The sequence below is a fragment of the Phascolarctos cinereus genome, unplaced genomic scaffold, assembly GCF_003287225.1.
Source record: "Phascolarctos cinereus isolate Bilbo 61053 unplaced genomic scaffold, phaCin_HiC Scaffold_4;HRSCAF=312, whole genome shotgun sequence".
NCBI classification, from domain to species: domain Eukaryota; kingdom Metazoa; phylum Chordata; class Mammalia; order Diprotodontia; family Phascolarctidae; genus Phascolarctos; species Phascolarctos cinereus.
The window spans coordinates 707,785,376-707,805,536 of NW_027555847.1; the positions used below are offsets into that span (position 1 = coordinate 707,785,376).

General features: G+C 41.0%; 1 long non-coding RNA gene across 1 annotated transcript; it reads left to right on the forward strand.

The window, feature by feature from the left end:
- The first annotated feature begins 3,884 nt into the window (after nt 1-3,884).
- Nucleotides 3,885-19,498, forward strand: LOC110222827 (uncharacterized). Its single transcript, XR_002328495.2, has 3 exons — nt 3,885-4,147; nt 16,756-16,851; nt 18,060-19,498. It is a non-coding gene; the product is annotated as an uncharacterized LOC110222827 (long non-coding RNA).
- Nucleotides 19,499-20,161: the final 663 nt, after the last annotated feature.

Below are 20,161 nucleotides of genomic sequence, written 5' to 3' on the forward strand. Positions count from 1 at the left end.
CCTCCCAAGATGACAAGCAATCTGATTTGGGTCATATATGTGCAATCATGTTAAACATATTTCCATATAAGTCATGTTGAGAAAGGGGAACAGACTCTTTTAATCCTAATTTTGAGATCATAGATTTGGTGATGAAAGGGACCTGGGAGGTCATCTGCTCTAACCTCTTTATTTTACAAATGAAGAAAATGAGGCGCACAGAGAGAGGTAGCCAGTAGGAGGAGTGAAATGTGAACCCCTCCCTCACCGGTTCCAGGAGAAAAAAGAATGAAGTCAAATGCCTATTTTAAATATCCACATCTCTTCTGAGAATAGAAAAAAAAGAAAAGAAAAGCTCTTACAAAGCCCATTCCCCCATTACTGTATTTCAGCAACTAGATGTTGGGAGGAGCTTTGTAGGCCTCTGTGCTTGTTCTCTGTCTATGAAAAGAGCTTTGAAAGGAATTTCTGGAGTTGTGCTTGGCTTTCAAATGCTAATGGAAACTATAAGACAAAATATTGGAGCCTAAATATTTACAATAAAATGGGAAAACGGTAATTGATTTTTCAAATGTGGCCTTCCAGTCTCTTAGAAAAAGCAACTTTGGGAGAAAAATTGCCATCGGCAGGGACAGCCCTTCGGATAGGCTGTGGCCTAAATAAGCAAGTGCTAAGCCAGCAGCCTAACAGTGTCACATTGACTTGGCTCTCCACAAGGCATCCTTACCCTGGGTAGCATGGGGAAGGAGCTTTTTTTCCCCTAGTTTTATCATAGATTGGAATTGTTTGCCCAGGGGGCAGGCAGCACAAATGATTCTGAGGGCAAGAGATAGTAAACATGCTCTCACTTGAAGGTGTGGGGGAGACAGTGAGGCCAGCACAGCTTTTTGAGGCTGTTCCAGAAAGGCCCGGATGGGGATGGAAGTGGGGGATGGGGGGAATGGATAAGAGAGCACAGCTTGTAGCTTTCTAGCTTAACTATTTATTTTACTAGCTATAATAGCTAACATTTATATAGTGTCTTAAGGAATGCAAAGTGTATTACACATTAACCTCTTCCGATCCTCACACAAACCTGTGAGGTAGGGTAATTATTAATCCCAATTTACTGAGAGTCAGAGACATTAAGTGACTTACCCAGGATCACACAGCTAAGTGCTGTCTGAGGAAGGATTTGAACACAGGTCTTCCTGACTCCAAGCATAGCAATGTACCCACTGCATCACCAAGCTGTCTATAGGTCAGCACCCTCTAAATTTAAGGCCCTGTTACAAAGCCCCAGCCATTTTCACCTAGTTATAGTTCTGCTTTTTCACAATTTCTGAATAGCCTGAGCAGAACTCAAGTTCCTTCCCTTTGAGCACAAGATGCTGGATTTAGAGTCAGCAAAACCTGGGTTTAAATCTCATCTCTGATGCTAACCATCTCCTTAAGCAAATCAATCCCTCTCCCTGTGTCAAAAGGTATGTGAACTCAGTATTGTTCCCAGCCCTGCTTATCAGCCAGTGTTGGAGGAGGCTTTGGTGGGGAATGAGACACCAAGTCTGCAGTTTTTTGTATTACCTTCTCTTTGTTGAATACTCCTGCCTGCAAATTGTCACATTCATTTTTTTTTAGGCAATTGGGGTTAAGTGACTTGCCCAGGGTCACACAGCTAGTAAGTGTCAAGTGTTTGGTGTGAGGCTGGATTTGAACTCAGGTCCTCCTGACTTCAAGGCCAGGGCTCTATCCACTGCTCTACCTAGCTGCCCCTAAACTGTCACGTTCTTGCTGCCTTGGAGAGGAACTGAGATGCAAGAGCCCAGCGTTTTCTGCTGAGGTGGACATATGTGAATTGTCTTGAAGTTACCTATTAAAAGCTGTCCTTGACTTACTTATAATAAAATCCTTTTAAAACTTTGTCCTGAGTTTTGCCTCATTAATCAGGGTGAAAGCCCAAATGAAGAATTTTCCTTTCAACACCTGGATTTTCACTTCCTCAACTGTAAAATGAAGGAGTTGGACCACATGGCCATTGTAACTTTACCTCACATTCTATGATCCTCTTCATGCTTCAGTTTCCTCCTTTGTAATATAAGGATGAATTAGATGGCCTCTGAGGTCCCATCCAGCTCTAAATCTAGAATCCTATGTTCTAGTAAAACAGGGATGGTATGCAAAAAGTGGAACCATTTGGGCACCATTTGAGATGCCCCATTTTAGAGAAGATGTTGATGAACGAGAGAACAGGGAAGGGTATCCAAAACAATGTGGGGAGGGGAGATCAAGCTATATAGTAATAAGCTAAAGGAATCGCAGAGGTTAGCCTGGACCTGAGCAGTACATGATTGGAATGTTCAAGTATACTGGATTGTAGGAGCATAGGACTATAGATGTGAAGGTCGGAGGGATCTCAGAGACCACTTAGTTTAATCCCCTCCTTTTATAGGTGAGGAACTTGGGGTCTAGAGAGATGCAATGGTTTTCCCAAGGTTACACAGTTAAATATCAGAAGCAGAATTTGAATATAGGTCTTTGGATTTCTGAGTCTTTTTTCTCTCCACATATCACACTGATATGATGAACTGATATGTGAAATACAGATGTGAACTCATTCTGTTTGTCCCCAGAAGGTAGAATTGGGAGCGATGGGTAGAAACTTGATGTCAAAGAAAAAAAACAATAATGGAACAAAATTTTCCTAACAATTAGATCTATTCCAAAGTGAAATGGGGCAGGTAGGTAGTACAGTGGACAGAGCAATGGGCCTGGAGTCAGGAAGAATTATCTTGCTGAGTTCCAATCTGGCTTCAGACACTTACTGGCTGTGTGACTCTTGGCAAGTCACTTAACCTTGTTTGCCTCAGTTTCCTCACCTGTAAAATGAACTGGAGAAGGAAATGGTGGACCTCTCTAGTAACTCTACCAAGAAACCCCAAATGGGATCACAAAGGCTCAGATACAACTGAACAACAAAGTGGAATGGGCTATCTTTCAAGGTGGTCTTCAAGCAAAGGCTGCATAGCCACTTACTGGGTACGTTGCAGCAAGGATTCCTGTTCATGAACAGGTCAGACTAGGTGACTGATGAGACTCTTTTCAACTTAAAGATTTTATGATTCTTTCCTTCTACGAAAAAAGAAAGCTTTTCCAAATCCTAACTCTCCTTCAATATCAAGTTCAAATTCTGCTTCTTCCAGGAAACCTACTTTCACTAGATTTTCTCATGTCCTTCGCTGTCCTTGGTCCTTATCCCCTCTAGTAGTCATTAGACACTTAATCTCATTCAGTCAGATCATTTTCTGATTGTTCACGTGCATGATCTTTTGGCTTAACTAGAATATAAACTCCTTGGGAACAGGGATTGTCTTAGATTTCTTGATATCCTCTGTAGCACCTAGCACCAGGCTAGGCACACAATAAGACTGGATTCACTAAATATTTAATGAATTGAACATTCACATTTATCCCTGGGCAGGTCCAATATCGATCGCTTAGTCTTCCCACCATGACCCACCAGCAGCTGTTGTTTGGGCTGACAACTTGCTCTTTTAATTAATGATCAATGTGTCTGGGTTTGGGCCCGGCAGGAAACATTCAGTTATTAGCCGAAGAGGAGCTCAGAAGGCAAACCTCAATCCATCTGAAAGGCCCTCTATTCAATATTCTAGTGCCCCTCCCAGCCTATATTCAGTTATGGAAACCTAAAGATTTCCTGTTCCCTTTATTACTGAGATTATAGGAAGGAATGGCTGTTTTTGCTTGTCTCACTGGAGTCTCAGAACGTTAGCACTAGGGTGACCCTTAGAACAGAACGTCAGAGCTAGAAGGGACCTTAGAACATGGAATGTTAGAACTAGGAGGGGCCTTAGAACAGAGGATGTCAGAGCTGGGAGGGGCCTTAGAACACAGAACTTTGAATTTCATTTAGAAAGTACCTTGGAACTAAGGACCTTCAACTGAGTCCCCAGTGAAATAATCAAATTAATAAACATTTCACCATGACAGTCTCATTTAAACCAAATTCATGAACAAGTCAGGACATTACCCTCATGATATTACTGGTCCTCTTTGGAAATGAAGGGCCAACAATAATGACAACAACACAGGAGCTGCAGGTGAGACCCTCAGAAGACTGAAACTGACGACCTTCCTCCCGGCTAGTATGGAGAACTTTGTAGTGACCCAGGTAATAATGCGGGCTATTCTTCCTTCCCTCCTGGCCAGGTAATGACTTTCTACTCTCAAAGGGCTGACTGGTGTGCCACCTACGAGAAGAAAAAGTGTTGTTGCTACTGCTGCTTAAAAGCGGGCGGGGCTGGGAATGCCTCTTGACTTTCCAGATTTTTAGGGCTGATTTCATGTTCCCTTCAAAGGGGCAGGTGGGGAAAATAGTTCCAGGTAAAGATCATCAAAAGGAGGAACTCAAAAGGTGTAGGGAAAGTGACCTATCATGAGGCCAAAGGATAATATTGTGACATGGGGGAGAAGGGAGGAAAGACGTGGAGACCCAGGCCAAATCTCATCACACACACACACACACACACACACACACACACACACACACACACACACACAGAAGTCATAAATCACATGATTTTGAGCAAATCATATAGCACCCAGAGCCTTGGTTTTCTGATTTACAGAATAGAGATGACCACCCGTGGCGCTGAGTATGAGAGGAGGAAACAGCTGTGTGCTGTTTAAGGAATGGTGCTGGGTGGCAACAGGGGGAGAGAGGTCAGCCAGCGAGAGTAAGCGAAATGAGTGGAGAATGGTGATTCCTAGGAGAAGGTCCTGAGGCAGCTATTTGTTCAGATGATATTAACAATAGATGAGTCTGTTCTCAGGGGCACTGGTTGATCCACAAGTCAATCAGCCAGCATTTGTTAAACTTGTGTCAGGCCCTGAGGATAAAAATACAAAACCCAAACAATCACTGCCCTGGAGGAGCTTCCATTCTACTGGGAGAGATAAAGCATGTTTACATAAAAGTCAATATAAAATATATGCCAAGTCAATGCAAGATAATTAAAAGGGGCAGCACTAGCTTCTGTAAGGACCAAGAAAGAAAGGCTTGCAGAAGGGGAGTGTGAACTCCATTTGGGAGGAACTCTAAGAGGCAGAAATGAAAAGGGAGTTAATTCTGGGCATGGGGAACAGCCACTGCAAAGACACAGAGACAGGAGAAGGAAGGTCAGAAATGAGGGTGGTGGTAGGTCATTTTGGGTGGACCATAGAGTGAGTACAAGGGAGTAATATATATTGAACCTGGAAAAGTAGGTTGAAGTCAGACTATTAAGGACCTTAATTGCCAAATAGAGGAATTCATATTTTATGTTAGAGACAATTGGGAGCTAATGGAGCTTTTTGAGCACAGGGTGACAAGGTCAAACTTGTGCTTCACATAGGCAGCTCTATGGAGAGTGGATCGCAGAAAGGAGACTCATGGGATGGAGAGCAATTTGAAAGTCATTGCAAGAGTCCAGTTTGGAGGATAAGAGACTAAACTTTGGTCGTTGCTATGGGAAAATAGAGCAGGGAAGTATGACAGATTCTGTGGAGGTAGAATTGACAAGATTGGCTGTTAATTGGATAGGGAGATAGATAGATAGATAGATAGATAGATAGATAGATAGATAGATAGGTAGGTAGATAGATATGGATGGGTTAGATGGATGGATAGATGGATGGATGAATGGATGGATGAATAGTTAGAGCATTTGTTAAGTGCTTAATATGTACTAGGCAGTGTACTGATGATATGAGTGAAAACAAGCAAGATATCCCTAGTTTCAAGGAACTTTAATAGGGGAAGATGACAGATAGAGGTTATGAGACAAGGAAACAAGGGGGAGAGAGAGGAAGGGTACCTACATGGGGGCAATACGGCAGATATGGAGGAGTATGGAGAAAATCCAGTTGTGAGTGAAGTGAAGCATGGCTGGGGTCCTTTCTAAAATGATCATCCTAGGGTCAGAGTCACCACTGAGGAAAGGAGGGTCTCAGGGTAGAAGAAGAGTATCAACCAAGATGTGATGGAGAGTATCCCAGGCCTTGACATACCAGCTGACCCCTATCCACATTTGGCAATCTGATTGTGAAGAAGAAGAATCCTAGAGAGCATTGTTAGATATTAGAAAGAACCAGAGTAACCAAAGACCTTAGGGTCATGAGGGTGGTGTTTTTGGTCACTGTTGCTGATTGAAGGCACAGGCTCTGGAAGAGAAAGGCACATGGAGAAAGTAAACAGCTGACTAAGAAGATAGAGTCTAAGAACAGGGTTTGGATTTCTGGATCACATCTCAAAATGGAACTCTGGCCCATCATGGAACCTGACAAAAGATGGCTTAAAACTGTACCTGGAATCTTTGAAATCTAATCAAGAAGGCTTTAAACTGAAAAGAGATGGGAAGGAAGATGGCTTGTGCTTCACGGGAGAAAAACCCTAAGAAAGAAGCCAGCAATCAAACAAATGGTCTGAAAGGTCAACAACAAAAATGTAGATAACGAGAAAAGAGAACTAGAAATTGTAATCCAAGGGAGCAACTGATGACTTAACTAATGTTATCAGAACTTGGTGGTATGGGATCTATACCCATAACATAACTCTCAAAGAATGCCTTTATTCAAAAGGAACAGAATAGACAAGATAGGAGATTGGTACTAGACTTGGGATTTCACTGGTCTAGAGAATTCCCAGGTAAAGAAACTCTCTCTACCAATGTAGTTAGGCACCTTTTCTGCAACTCTCTTCCTAAGAGGAGTGCCTAGAGCCATGAGAGTTTCTGTAAATTGTTTGACTTGGGTCAAAGAAAGAAGAGGGGTAACTTGAACTGAGGTCTTGTTGCCTTCCAGGCTGGCTATCTATCCATCCATTTATCTATCTATCTATCTATCTATCTATCTATCTATCTATCTATCTATCACATCCTGCTTGATACAGGGTATGAATTAAGAAGATCTACTAATGTGAAGACATCTAGGAGCCAAAGGTGGAAGAGGGTGGATCATGGCAGAGACCACTGGGGTGAAAAGCAGTGGAAAGAGAAATAAAAGTGATATTTCTGGGGAATACTATACTAGAGACCCTTTCCCAGAAGGAGAAGCAAAATGGTAGGATGGGGAGAATTCACAACCTAGAATCTATCTCCAAAAAAAGACCTAGGTTCAACTCTCACCACAAAAAAAAATCATAAACGATGTGATTTTCAGCAAATCGTGTAACATCCTGGAGCCTTGGTTTTCTAACTTACAAAACAGAGAAAACTACTTTTATTATCTGTAGCAAAGAAAATACTTCATAAACCTTAAGGTATTTTATAAATGTAAGCTAAGGCATTTAGGAGAAAAGACTGCCCAGAAGACAAGAGAAATTTGGAACAGTAAATACATTTCTGAAATTGGCAAGGAATAAGGATGAATGTGTGTTTACTGTGTAATGGAGGAGAAGAGACACATCCCACTTTCTATAAGGGTCACAGAGGGAGTTTAGAAAAAATAAGTTTTGTGGCTTTTAAAAGAGAATAAAAAGGGAAGGAAAAGAAGAAATGTGGAAAAGGGAGGGATGCAATATTTTTCATTATTGAGTTGCTTTTCAGAAGAGCATACAAACATCAAGGGGAGCGTGCATCTCATGAACCTCAACCTTAGCTGAACCTGATGAAGAAAGGTTGAAACACACACACACACACACACACACACACACACACACACACATGAGTTTGATATAGAAATACATTAAATTCAATAGTGAAATTGGTGAGGAAAGGAAGAGAAAAGGGGAGGGGAGAAGAGGGTGACAGTAGTGAGAGACACTGGGGAATATTGTGATGGAGATGTAAAAGGAAAAAGAAAAGACCATCAATGGCACATTTAAATAATACACAGAGGAGAACATAAGGAAGTTCAGAAGGGGACATAAACAAGCAGAGCAGTGTTAGTACTTCAGAGTTCACTTTAATACATACTTTTAAAGAAGAATCAATTTATATGTAATGGATGGTTTCATATGAAATCCTTTTTTTTTCTCTTTACGTTTGGAAACATTCATGTTTGTTGATACTTTCAAATTGTTAATAATAGTGATGATGAGGGTGGTAATAATAATAATAATAATAATAAAGAAAAACACTTAGAATGATTTTTTTTGTGGTAGCCAAGGACCGGAAACAAAGTCAATGTCCATTGACTGGGGAATGGTTGAACAAATTGTGTTACATGAATATAATAGGATATTGTTACTGTGCCATAAAGAAATGCTGACTATGAAAAATTTAGAGAAGCATTAGAAGATCTATATGAACAGATGCAAAATGAGACAAGCAGGACCAGGGAAAGGATGAATACACAGGAAGGCTACTACAATGTAAATTAAAATAACAAGAATGAAACACTATTTTGTAATTATAAAAACTAAGCTTGGCTTCTGCAAAGGGGCTAGCCATGCATCACCTCATTTATATCCCCACCCTCTCCAGGCTCTTCATCTCCATCTGCTGAGTTGTTGCCATGTGAGTAACCTTCCTCTCCTCCTGCTGCTTTCCATTTCCCCTTTATGTGTCATCTTCTCCCATTAAAATGTAAATCCCTTCTTTGAAGAGGTGGAGGACTATGGAAGTGGAAAACTGCAACACCCCATTGTTGTGTTGGTTAGTTTTACTGAACTACTTTTCTTTCTTTTTTCTTTGTTACAAGGAAGAGCTCAATGGGGGAAGGATATACTGGGAAATTATGGTGATAAAAAAATCAACACTTTTTAAAAAAAAGTTGGCATGGAAGCATAAGGTAGTAGTGAGGAAAGACTTCATTAAAATGGCCAGCTCCTGGAGCTTTTGCTTGACCAAAAGCAGTGCAGCTAAGAACATCACGGCTTGTCCTAGTGATTGCATTGAGAGACACTGTGACAGGTCAATGTGACGAAAATAACATGGGGACTGCAATCATAAGACCTGTCTTCAAACCTGGGCTCTCCATTTACTTTGTGACTTCCATCTCTGACCCTCAGTTCCTTCCTCTATAAAATGGAGTTGGATTAGGTGATTACCAAGGCTTCTGAGATCCCATGCATCTGGTGCTGGGAGCCTGCCAGGAGGACCCCTTGAGGGAAAGGGGGTTTCCAATTCAGGAGACTTTCCCACTGATTTATATATTTGTGCACATCTTTCTGAGACTACAGCTGAAATCGGAAGGAGGTTAGAGTGGACATGCTCTGATGACTCAAGCTGCAGCTTATTGGAAATATGTCAGGACTTTGAAATGCATTTATCCCTCTCTGGGGCTGTCTTGCAAGGAGCTGGCACTAGCCTTATGCATTTGGCAGTAGCAGCAATAAATTAGGAGGAGGTCACTTGGAAATGGTGTGCTCTGGTGGATTGCGTACCTGTCCGCTGTCTGGTGAGCATGACTAATTCTAATTTGCCCCTCTTCCCCACTAGTGTATAGAGGGCTTGCCATGAGGACCTGGATCCAAGTCCCAGCTCTGATATACATTGGCTGTTTGACATGGTCAAATCACTTAACCTCTCAGGGTTCCAGGAAACAACTCTCTGAGACTTTACATTACACAGCAGGTGAATAAGTGCTTACAGGTTAATGGGAAAGTTGTGAGTTTTTTCCACAGAGTTCCTTTAAGTAGGGGTTCTTAGCCTTTGTATGTATTATGGACCCCCTTGGAGTACTGGTGAAGCCTGTGGACCCCTTCTCAGAATCATACACAAAATAAGATACATATGATGACAAAGGAAATCAATTTTATTGAAATAAAGATGTATTTTCCCTAATTCAAATTTGCAGATCCCCTGAAATTTATTTACAGACCTATAAATTTAAATCAATAATATCTTTTTTCCCTCCGCCAACAACTCCCCCCCCCCAAAAAAAAAGTTCCAGACACTAGCCAAAGGGCCTGGACCTGTTATTTCATTGATATAAGGAGCTTCCAGGTAAGGAAAACCTCTCTACCAACCATACTTTTTCTGCCATTTATTGCCTTCAGGTGTTGCCTGGAGCATTGAGAAGTGAAATGACCTGCCTATGTTCACCCAGCCACTGTGTGTCAGGGCCAGGACTTGGGCCCTGTTCTCCCCAGCTCCAAGAATGGCTCTTTATTCCCCACGATCTGCTGCCTCTCTGGCATTAGAGATACATTGAGTATCTGGTGAAAATGGAGGTGATCTTAGATGCCATTACAATTCAATCTCCCCTAACGTAGTATATTGGAACTCTGGATTCTTACCCAACACTTCATTGGCATGTAGGGTCCTCAGAGCAAGACTATTTTACTCTATCTTTGCTCAGGTTTCTAGGAGTGCCCCTGAGAGACTGTAAGGATGTTTCTAATGCTGTTGCTTACAAACCTTCATCCAGTGCATTCCCCCGATGCCAATTATCCCACGCCAGCTAGGGTCTCCGCAAGACTATTTAACTGTTGTTGAGTGCCCTAAGGTAACTTTGACTAGTTAATTTCTCCTTAATATTATGGATAACCAATTAATATCAATTAGCTTTTACAAAGAGATATTTACTGAAAAGATAGAGCAAGAACCAAAGGAGAAAATCCCACTGAACAGAGGCACACTCTCCCCCTCTATAGCTGGGTCCTTGGATAGACTGTTCAAACTTAGAGTGGGTGCTACAAAACATTCCTCCTGCCAGGCTCCCTTCTGAGTGCAGTGTAGCACAGGGCAAGTCCTTGACTATCTCACAGGGCATGGTGTCTTTGTGTCTAGGTTGATTCAGTACTGCATTGGGTCTAACAGTTTACTCCTTAGAGCTGTTTCCTCACTGACTCAGTTACTGGAAAACTCTGGTATGGACTCTAGTTTCCATACTTTGAGTAGCTCTTCCTACCTTACAGAACTCACAATGTCATATCCTCATTCATTCCTTCTCTTATACTCCATGCATCTAAAATGAAGACTAAAGCATAGAAACAATGGGGAAAGGCAGCATCATGCATTTATGGCTCCATGTGAGTCCAGGCAAGGAGATAAGGCATCTAGCAGCTACTGATCCTTTCTCTTCACCCAGAGGTTTACTGTAACTCTTCCTCACTTGAGAACCCTCCAGGGGAAAGAAAGGTCAGGTTTTTTTGTTTGGAACCTTTTGCATACAGACCAAGTTACCTTGTTCAATCGTGTCTGATTCTTTGAGTCCCCATTTGGGATTTTCTTGGCAAAGATGCTAGAGTGATTCCTTCTCCAGATCACTTTACAGATGAGGAAATTGAGACAAACAAGGTTAAGTGACTTGCCCAGGATCACACAACTAGTTAAGTGTCTGAAGCCAGACTTGAATTTACAAAGATGAATCTTCCTGACTCCAGGCCCAGCTCTCTATACACTGCACCATCTAGTTCCAAAGCAGTTAACTAATACGCTTTCCTTTCACCTTGCAATAAGCTAACAGAAAACAGTCACAGAATGCCCACACATGGATTGAAGGGGAAGGTGAACTAGAGACCAAATTGCCAACATTCATTGGATTATGGAGATGGAGAAAACAAGGGAGTTCCAGAAAAAAAAAACCTACTTCTGCTTCATTGACTACATTAAATCCTTTGACTATGTGGTGGATCACAACAAAATGTGGCAAGTCCACAGAGATGGGAGTACCAGATCATCTTACTTGTCTCTCGAGGAACTTGTATGCAGGCCAAGAAGCAAGTGTTAGAAGCAAACATGGAACGACTGATTGGTTTAAGATTGGAAAAGAAGCATGACAAAGCTGTATATTATCACCTTATTTATGTAACTTATATGCAGAGTAATCATGTGAAGTACCAGGCTAGATGAATCCACAGCCGGAATTAAGGCTGCTGAGAGAAATATCAACAATCTCAGATACAGAGACGATAGCACTGTGATTGCAGAAAGTGAAGAATTAAGAAGCCTCTTGATGAGAATGAAAGAGGACGTTGCAAAAGCTGGCTCAAAGATTAACATTAAAAAAAACCAAGATCTTGGCAACTGGTCCCATCACTTCCTGGCAAATAGAAGGAGAAGAAACAGAAGCAGTGTTTTATATTCTTGGGCTCAAAGATCAGTGCAGATGAGGGCGACAGCCATGAAATTAAAGGATGCTTGCTCCTTGGAAAGAAAGCTATGGCAAATCTGGACAACATACTAGAAAGCAGACACATCACTTTGGTCCATATAGTAGTTGTATGTGTGGCTGTGAGTAGTATGGCTGTGAGAGTCGTACTATAAGGAAAGCTAAGCATCACAGAATTGGTGCTTTCGAGTTGTGATGCTGGAGAAGACTTTTGAGTCTCTTGGACAGCAAAGAGATCTAATGAGCCAATATTTAAAGAAGTTAATTCAAGCTATTCACTGGAAAATCAAATATTGAAGCTTCAATACTTTGGCCACATAATGAGAAGACAGAACTCACTGGAAAATAAATAAATGTTGGAGAATATGTGGAAAAATTGGATCACCAATGCATTGTTGATGGAGTTGTAAACTAATCCAACCATTCTGAAGAGCAATTTGAAACTATGCCCAAAGGGCTATAAAACTGTGCATACCCTTTGACCCAGAATACCACTTCTATGTCTGTATCCCAAAGAGATCATAAAGGGAAAGGATCCACATGTACAAAAAATGTTTATAGCAGTTCTTTTTGTGGTGGTAAAGAATTGGAGATTGAGTGGATGCCCATCAGTTGGGGAATGGCTGAACAAGTTGTGGTATATGAATGTAATGGAATATGATTGTGCTATAAGAAATGATGAGCAGGCAGATTTCAAAAAATCCTGGAAAGACTTATGTGAACTGATGCTGAGTGAATTGAACAGAACCAGGAGAATATTGTACGCAGAAACAACATTGTGTGATGACCAACTTTGATAGATTTAGCTCTTCTCAACAATGCAAAGATCTAACACAATTCCAAAAGACTCATGATAGAAAATGTTATCCACATCCAAAGAAAGAACTATGTAATCTGAATGCAGATTGAAGCACACTGTTTGCTCTCTTTTTTGTTTTTTTTCTTTCTCGTGATTTTACCCTTTTGTTCTTATTCTTCTTTTACAATATCACTAACATGGAAATGTATTTAATATGATTGTACATGTATAGCCTATATCAGATTGTTTGCAGTCTTAGGGAGGGTGGAGGAGAGGGAGAAAAAATTAGAAATCAAAATCTCATAAAAGTGAACGCTGAAAACTATCTTTACATGTAATTGGAAAAAATAAAATACTATTAAGTGAGGGGAGGAAAAAATAAAATACTGTTAAGAGGAAAAACCCCTGATGTTTGGCAAGATTGAATGCAAAAGGAGGAGAGGTAGAAGATGAGATGGATAGATAGTGTCATGGAAACAAAGAACATGAACTTAGACAGACAGACATAGTAGAGGAGAGAAGGGCCTGGAGTGCTATGGTCCAGGGGGTTGTGAAGAGTCAGACATGACTGAATGACTGAACCAAAAAATCCCCATAAAACCAAAGAGCTCCCTATCCACTCTCAATCCATACTCTCTTTCTAGGGATACAGAAACTAAAAGGAAACAGTTTCTGTCTTCCAGGCACTTACATTTTTTTAGGTCACGTAACCTCCCTAAGCTTCAGTTCCTTTACTTATAAAATGTGGTAACAGCAGCTGGAGTACCTACCTTATAGTGTTGTTATGACGATCAAATGAGATAATGCATGTTAAAAGCTTCTCCAACTAAAAAAAATGCCAGGGATTTTTTGTTAAGAAACAAGATTTGGGGAGCCCTTGGGAAATTCAGGCAAAAATGCATAGTTGTGGATGTCTATGAAAAGAAGGTAAGACTGGGAGAGTTTCCAAGTATTTTCAGATTGCATTCATAACATGTAAATTAGCATTGACTTTTGAGCCAAAGGTGAGAGTCCACTGATCGATACCTCTTGCATCCTGGAGGTCTTTCTGTTCTTTTGAACTACATTGGTGGGAGATGAAGAGGGTGGAAGATGGGTAGATATAAAAGATAATACCATGATTAATTCACTCCTGTTGGAAAATCACTGTAAGCTCTGAGATAGTCCTTCAAAGGAAGCTGAGCAAGACCTCAACAAAGGGATGAAGAAGATACAGCCATGGGAGACAAAGGCTAGCCAACAAGATGGCAGGTGATTTGGGTGGACATGAAATCATGGTGCTTGAAGGGTGTATCCCCAGTCATTGAGTGCTGTGTATTTATTGTTTGGAATAGTTACGCAAGGCTGTTTATGGCCGTTTGAGAGAAAATCGACTTCTGTTGAGAGAATAATTGTCAGACAGGAACAGCATGTCCTCAGTGTAAGGTGTTATCTGCACTGTTTACATGAAGTATCATTCTTTGGATTTCAACCCCTTCTCCTGGTTAGAGTGTGCGCTAACAGATGAAAGTCTGTTGAGAGCAGTAGAGGTGCAGAGTGTTATTATCCTTCTGTCTGTCTGCTCCTCATCAGCAAGAAATACACTTGTTAAAAATGTTTCCTTCTGTAAGCTAAACTGAAGAGAGGCAGACTAACCACAGCCAGCCAAGCAGGCCTGTTGGCTATGAGTTCATAGGGTTTGATCTTTTCAAAGCTTTCACATCTACCTGAGTACATATTGTTTATCCTGATAGAACATAAGCTTCTTTTAGGGCATGAAATGTTTCATTGTTCTCTTGGTACTCCCAATGCCTAGCATGGTGCCTAGAACACATAGGAGCCTAATACATGGTTATTGATTGAGTAATTAGAGATTATCTGGTTCTAGTCTAACCTTTTTATCTCTAGATAAGCAATTTGAGACCCAAAGTGGCAGAGGCAGATAAGAAGGAGAATCATAGAAATTTGTATATAGGTGATAGGACCATAGGTTTATGGTCAAAAGGACCTCAGAGGCCATCTAGTTTAAGACCCCCATTTTATAGATGTAGAAACGGAGGCTCTGACAGAAGTGACTTGCCCAAGGTCACACAGGTAGGAAGTGACAAAGGCAGGATTTGAACCCGCTTCAAGGATCACTGATTGAGAGCTAGAAGAGGCCTCAGAAGGCACTTAGTCTATTCCCTATTTTTCAAACAAGAAAACTGAGGCCAATACAGTTTTAATAACTTGCTCTGGGTCATGCAAACTGATAAGGATCCAAGACAGGCGTTGAATCCAGGTCTGCAAATTCCAAGTGTAACACTTTCTCCTGTACCACACTGAAGCCCTGAAGCGGCTCACTCAAGTCTTTTAGTCCTGCCAGCCTCTTTATAACCTCATTTTGGGGGTTGTCTGATTATAGTGCTTGATTCCTATTGGAACATCCCTTCTTGTTCTGATTATTAGAAAACTGCCATTAGCTATCACTTTGGTGCTTTCTCAACCTGGGGACCAGGACCCCAAGAATCAACTAAGCAACTTCTCATCTGGTTACAAGTGACAGTGACATCCAGGCATATCAGCTGTCACAAGTGCTGTGCCTTTGAGGGATGGGAGCTGCAAAGAGATGGAGTATTTCTTCTACATGCATACTTTCACTAACAAAATAACCCATGTGAACTGTTAGCCAGTGAGCATGCCTTGCTATTACATAGACAGGGTCACAGATTTCACATTGGATAGGATTTTAGCTAGGTGGTGCAGTGGATTGAATACTAAACTTGGAGTTAGGAAGCACTGAGTTCAAATCCAGCCTCAGACACTTACCAACTGTGTGACCCTGGGACAGTCACTTCACCCTGTGTACCTCAGTTTCCTCATCTGTCAAATGAGCTGGAAAAGGAAATGGCAAACAGCTCCAGTATCTCTGGGATCATGAAGAGTTGGACACCACTGAAAAACAACTGAACAACAAAGATCTTAGAGGTCATCTAGTCCAATCTCCCCGTTTTACACAGAGGAATCCGGGACACAGAGAAATGGAATATTTTGCCTAAGGTCACACAGCTAGCAAGAAGAAGAGTTGCTATTTGAAGTCAGGTCCCCTGACTCCAAGTCCACTGTACAAGTCCTGGCTTGGCTTAGCTTCTGGAAACTTAGAGAGAGCCTGTTGGCTTAATTGATATATTTCTGATGAAATTTAATGTGATAAATATAGAATTAGCATGGTAGAATGGGTAGAGTCATAGACTTGGAGTCATACTCACCTGGATTCTAATCCCTCCCAACATTTATTAGCTGTGTGAACCTAAGCAAGTCACCTTGTGCCTCAGTTTCCCCCACTATAAAATATGGCAGTTAGACTTGATGACCTCCAAGGTCCCTTTTAACTCTAAATTTATGATCCTCTGAAATTCAACAAGCATTTATAAAATACCAACTATATGCCAGGCACTGGATCTATAATCTTATGGGTATATGGAACTCCCAGGTAAGGAAGCTTCCTCTGTCAATTCAGGTTGGCAGTTTCTCCGCACCTTAGAATCTTATCTAGAACACTGAGAATATGAATGACTTTCCCAAGGTCACATGTACAAGATATGTCATAAAGGGGATTTAAATTTGGTTCTTTCTGGATCAGAGGCTGACTTTCTATCCAGTATGCCTCAGTGTCTATTTAGCATTGGGATATAGAAAAAAAAAATGATAGTCTCTATTCTTAAGAAACTTACATTGGGTCTGTCATACCTACTGGAGGTGGAGTCAGTCTTAGCAGTAATCCATCCAACCCCTCCCCCTCCTTCCAAAAAAATCAAGCCAACCATAAAAATCCCTATCAGATTCTGCTTAAACACTTAAAATGATGGGGAACTCACTATCTATACAGGGAGCCCATTCCATTTCCAAACAGCTATAATTCTTAGAAAAGCCTTTCTATCAAGTTGAAATATGTCACCCTATAATTTCTCCCTCATTCCTCTTAGTTCCACCATGTAGGGGAACACAGAATAAGCCTGTACCTTTGTCTTCATGGCGCTAAAGAGAGCAATTATGTCTCTCCTCAAGGAATCTTCTCTAAGGTAAGTATCATCAGTGCTGTCATCTATTCCTCTTATGACACCATGCCCAGGTCCCTCATCATTTAGGTACTAAATTGGCAGGGGTGATCCAAATGAACTCCTCCACTAGTGGACCCAGAATATTATCTGATGATCCAAAGGGATACAAACAAACAGCTGACCAAAAACAAAAGGCAAATTATCCATCTCTACCTGAAAGATTCCTCTAAATCAGTAACGATAAGAGAAATGCAAATGGGCACAAGTTGGAGCCTTCCTTTATTCATGCTCACCAAATTAGCTAAAATGAGACCAAATGGAAATAGGCATCATTGGTGGAGCTGTGGAAATTCAGACACACCAGCACACTATTGGGGGAGCTGTAAGTTTTTGGAAGCAATTTAGATCTGTGATAAGAAAGAAACTAACCTGATTCTATACTTTGACCCAGAAATCCTATTGCTGGGCATGTGCCTCAAAGAGGTCAATAACGGAGAGAAAGTTCCCATATATATCAAAATAGTCATAGCAGTATTTTCGTGTATGTGTGTGTAAAAAAAATGGAAACAAAGTGAGAGGCCATCAGTTTGGGAATGACTAAACAAATTGTGGCATATGAATGTAATAGAAAAATATTGTGCTTTAATAATTCAGAGAAGTCTTTGAAGATTTGTATGAATTGATGCGGAGCAAAGAAGGCAGACCCAGGAAAAAAACATACAAATATGTGTATTTTCTATAATAAAGTAAGAGAAAACAAAACTGAATGACATTGAAACTCATATAAATGCTATGACCCATCTTGATTCCAAGGGACTGATAAAATAAGCTTCCTTCAGGTCACTGTGACATGGTGGACTACAGATGCAAAATCAGGTATATACTGTGAAAAAGGACAATATATTGGTTTGTTTTGCTAAAATGTGCTTCTTCATTACCAAGGAGAGTTCAATCAGGATGGGGGGTGGCGTGGATAGGAGGGTGGAGTATTGGGAAGTGATTGCCATGGATTTTTTTAAAGTGTTAATAAAAATGTATTTAATAATTTGTCCAAACCATCTTTATAGGTTTAGAAAACTAATGATAAACTTTAGTCACAGGAGACCATAGTGGGGCTGGTAAATAGTAGACAGGGACTGGTATATTGAAAGACAGGTAGCATTAATTAATTCTCTTTTAAAGAAGATGACTTCTAATTAATCTGTTTTTCCCTCTATTGTCTCTTACAGTGTTTCTTTCCTAGTCATTCTTGCCTCTCCTCCTGGACGTATTCTACCATGCCCTGGAAACCTCTCCACCCTGGAAGCTCACTCTAGCCCTGGGCTTAATATATTGGAAGTACACTTTACCATTTTGGCTCATCTCTTTTACTGGCTGGTTCCTTTCAGAAACCCCATTTTACAGAGAATGACCAGACCCCCCACCCCGTGCCTTCTTTTCTAGGCTGCATCCCTGACTCTTCCCAGTATACTTTCTCCACAATATCCCCTTCCTCCGGTAACTTCACTCCTGCCCCACCCCTTTTTCCAGATTTTTTAAAATATGTTATATTGTCCCATTTGAATGTAAGTTCTTGGAAGTCAGGAATTGTCTTTCTTTCTGCTTGTATTTATATTTCTAAACTTAGTATGGTGCCTGGCATATATGGTAAGCACTCAACAAATGCTTGTTGACTTTATTAGACTTGAAACATAGTAAGCACTTCCTTCCTTCCCTCCCTCCCTCCCTCCTTCCCATCCTTCCCATCCTTCCTTCCTTCCTTCCTTCTTTCTTTTCTTCCTTCCTTCCTTCCTTCCTTCCTTCCTTCCTTCCTTCCTTCCTTCCTTCCTTCCTTCCTTCCTTCCTTCCTTCCTTCCTTCTTCCCTCCCTCCCTTCTTCCTCTCTTCCTTCCTTCTTCTCTTTCTGTATGTATCCCCAGAGCTCAGCCCAGAGACCAACACACAGTAAGCACTTAAAACATGCATGTTGATTGCTGGAGGGATTGACCAAGCTATGATCTTTAGATGTCTTTTATTTCTGTTCTTGAAGAAGAGAGAGCTCCGTTAGCCTCACAGTGAAGAGCTACTGGACATCACAGACACTTACCTAACACACACACACACACACACACACACACACACACACACACACACACATGCACGCACGCACACACACACACACACACACACACACACACTTTCCTATGAATCCCGACTCTAGAGTTGAAATGGGTCTTTAGAGGTCCTCTGGTCTAGCCACCTCATTTTACAGAGGGGAAACTGAGGCCCATAGAGGGGAAGTTATTTGCCTAAGGCCACATAGACATCAAGGAGAACTAGAATTTCTCCCAGATGCAGACAGAATGAGGTGTGGAGCCAGAGCACATATATGACCTCGGGCAAATCCCCAAACTCCCTTGATTTGCTGGGTACCTTGTTGCTCCCAGGAAACATCCTCCCCCCAATTTATTTTTAATTAAAAAAAAAAACATTAGCAACACATATTCAGGAATGGCTGCAAAATTAAATAACACATGTGGAGTACTTTGCAAACTTTAAGGCATAATAAATATGTTAGCTATTTATCTGTATGTCAACTTAATGCAATATTAGTGTGCAGTAAGATGTAGTGATAATGAGCAATTCAGGGAACCGTGGGAAGATTTGTAGGAACTGGTCCAGAGCAAAATTGTTGTTCAGTTGTTTCAGTCGTGTCTGACTCTCCACGACCCCATTTTGGGTTTTCTTGGCAAAGATACTAGAGTGGTTTGCTATTTTCTTCTCCAGCTCATTTTACAAATGAGGAAAACAAGGCAAACGGGATTGAGTGACTTGCCCAAAGTAACATAAGTGTCTGAGGCTGGATTTGAACTCAGGTCTTCCTGACTTCAGGCCCAGTACTCTATCCACTGTGCCACTTAGAGCAAAATAAGTAGAATTAAAAAACCAACAGATATAATAAGAAAAACGAAATAAGTGAAATGGAAACTAAACTTTGAGCAAAAGGAAAAATGAATAGTGACCCCAAAGAACAGATGTCAAAACATACTATCTTCCTCTCAGCAGAGAGGTGGGGGGCTACTAAGGCAGAATATTGTATATGTTGTCAGATATGGTCACAACATTGGGTGTTTTTCTTTACTTTTAAAAACAAAAATAACATTGGTAAAGAGCTTAGCCCAGTGGCTGACTCATAGTAGATGCTTAATAAATGTTTGCTCCCGATGGAGCTGATGGATACTGTTTACAGGCATGAACTCCTCTCCTGGAAAAAAAAAATTCTACAAGATTGCTTAGACTGAATCAGAAAATCTGACTTCGAATGCTGACTCTCCATCATTTGAACAATCATT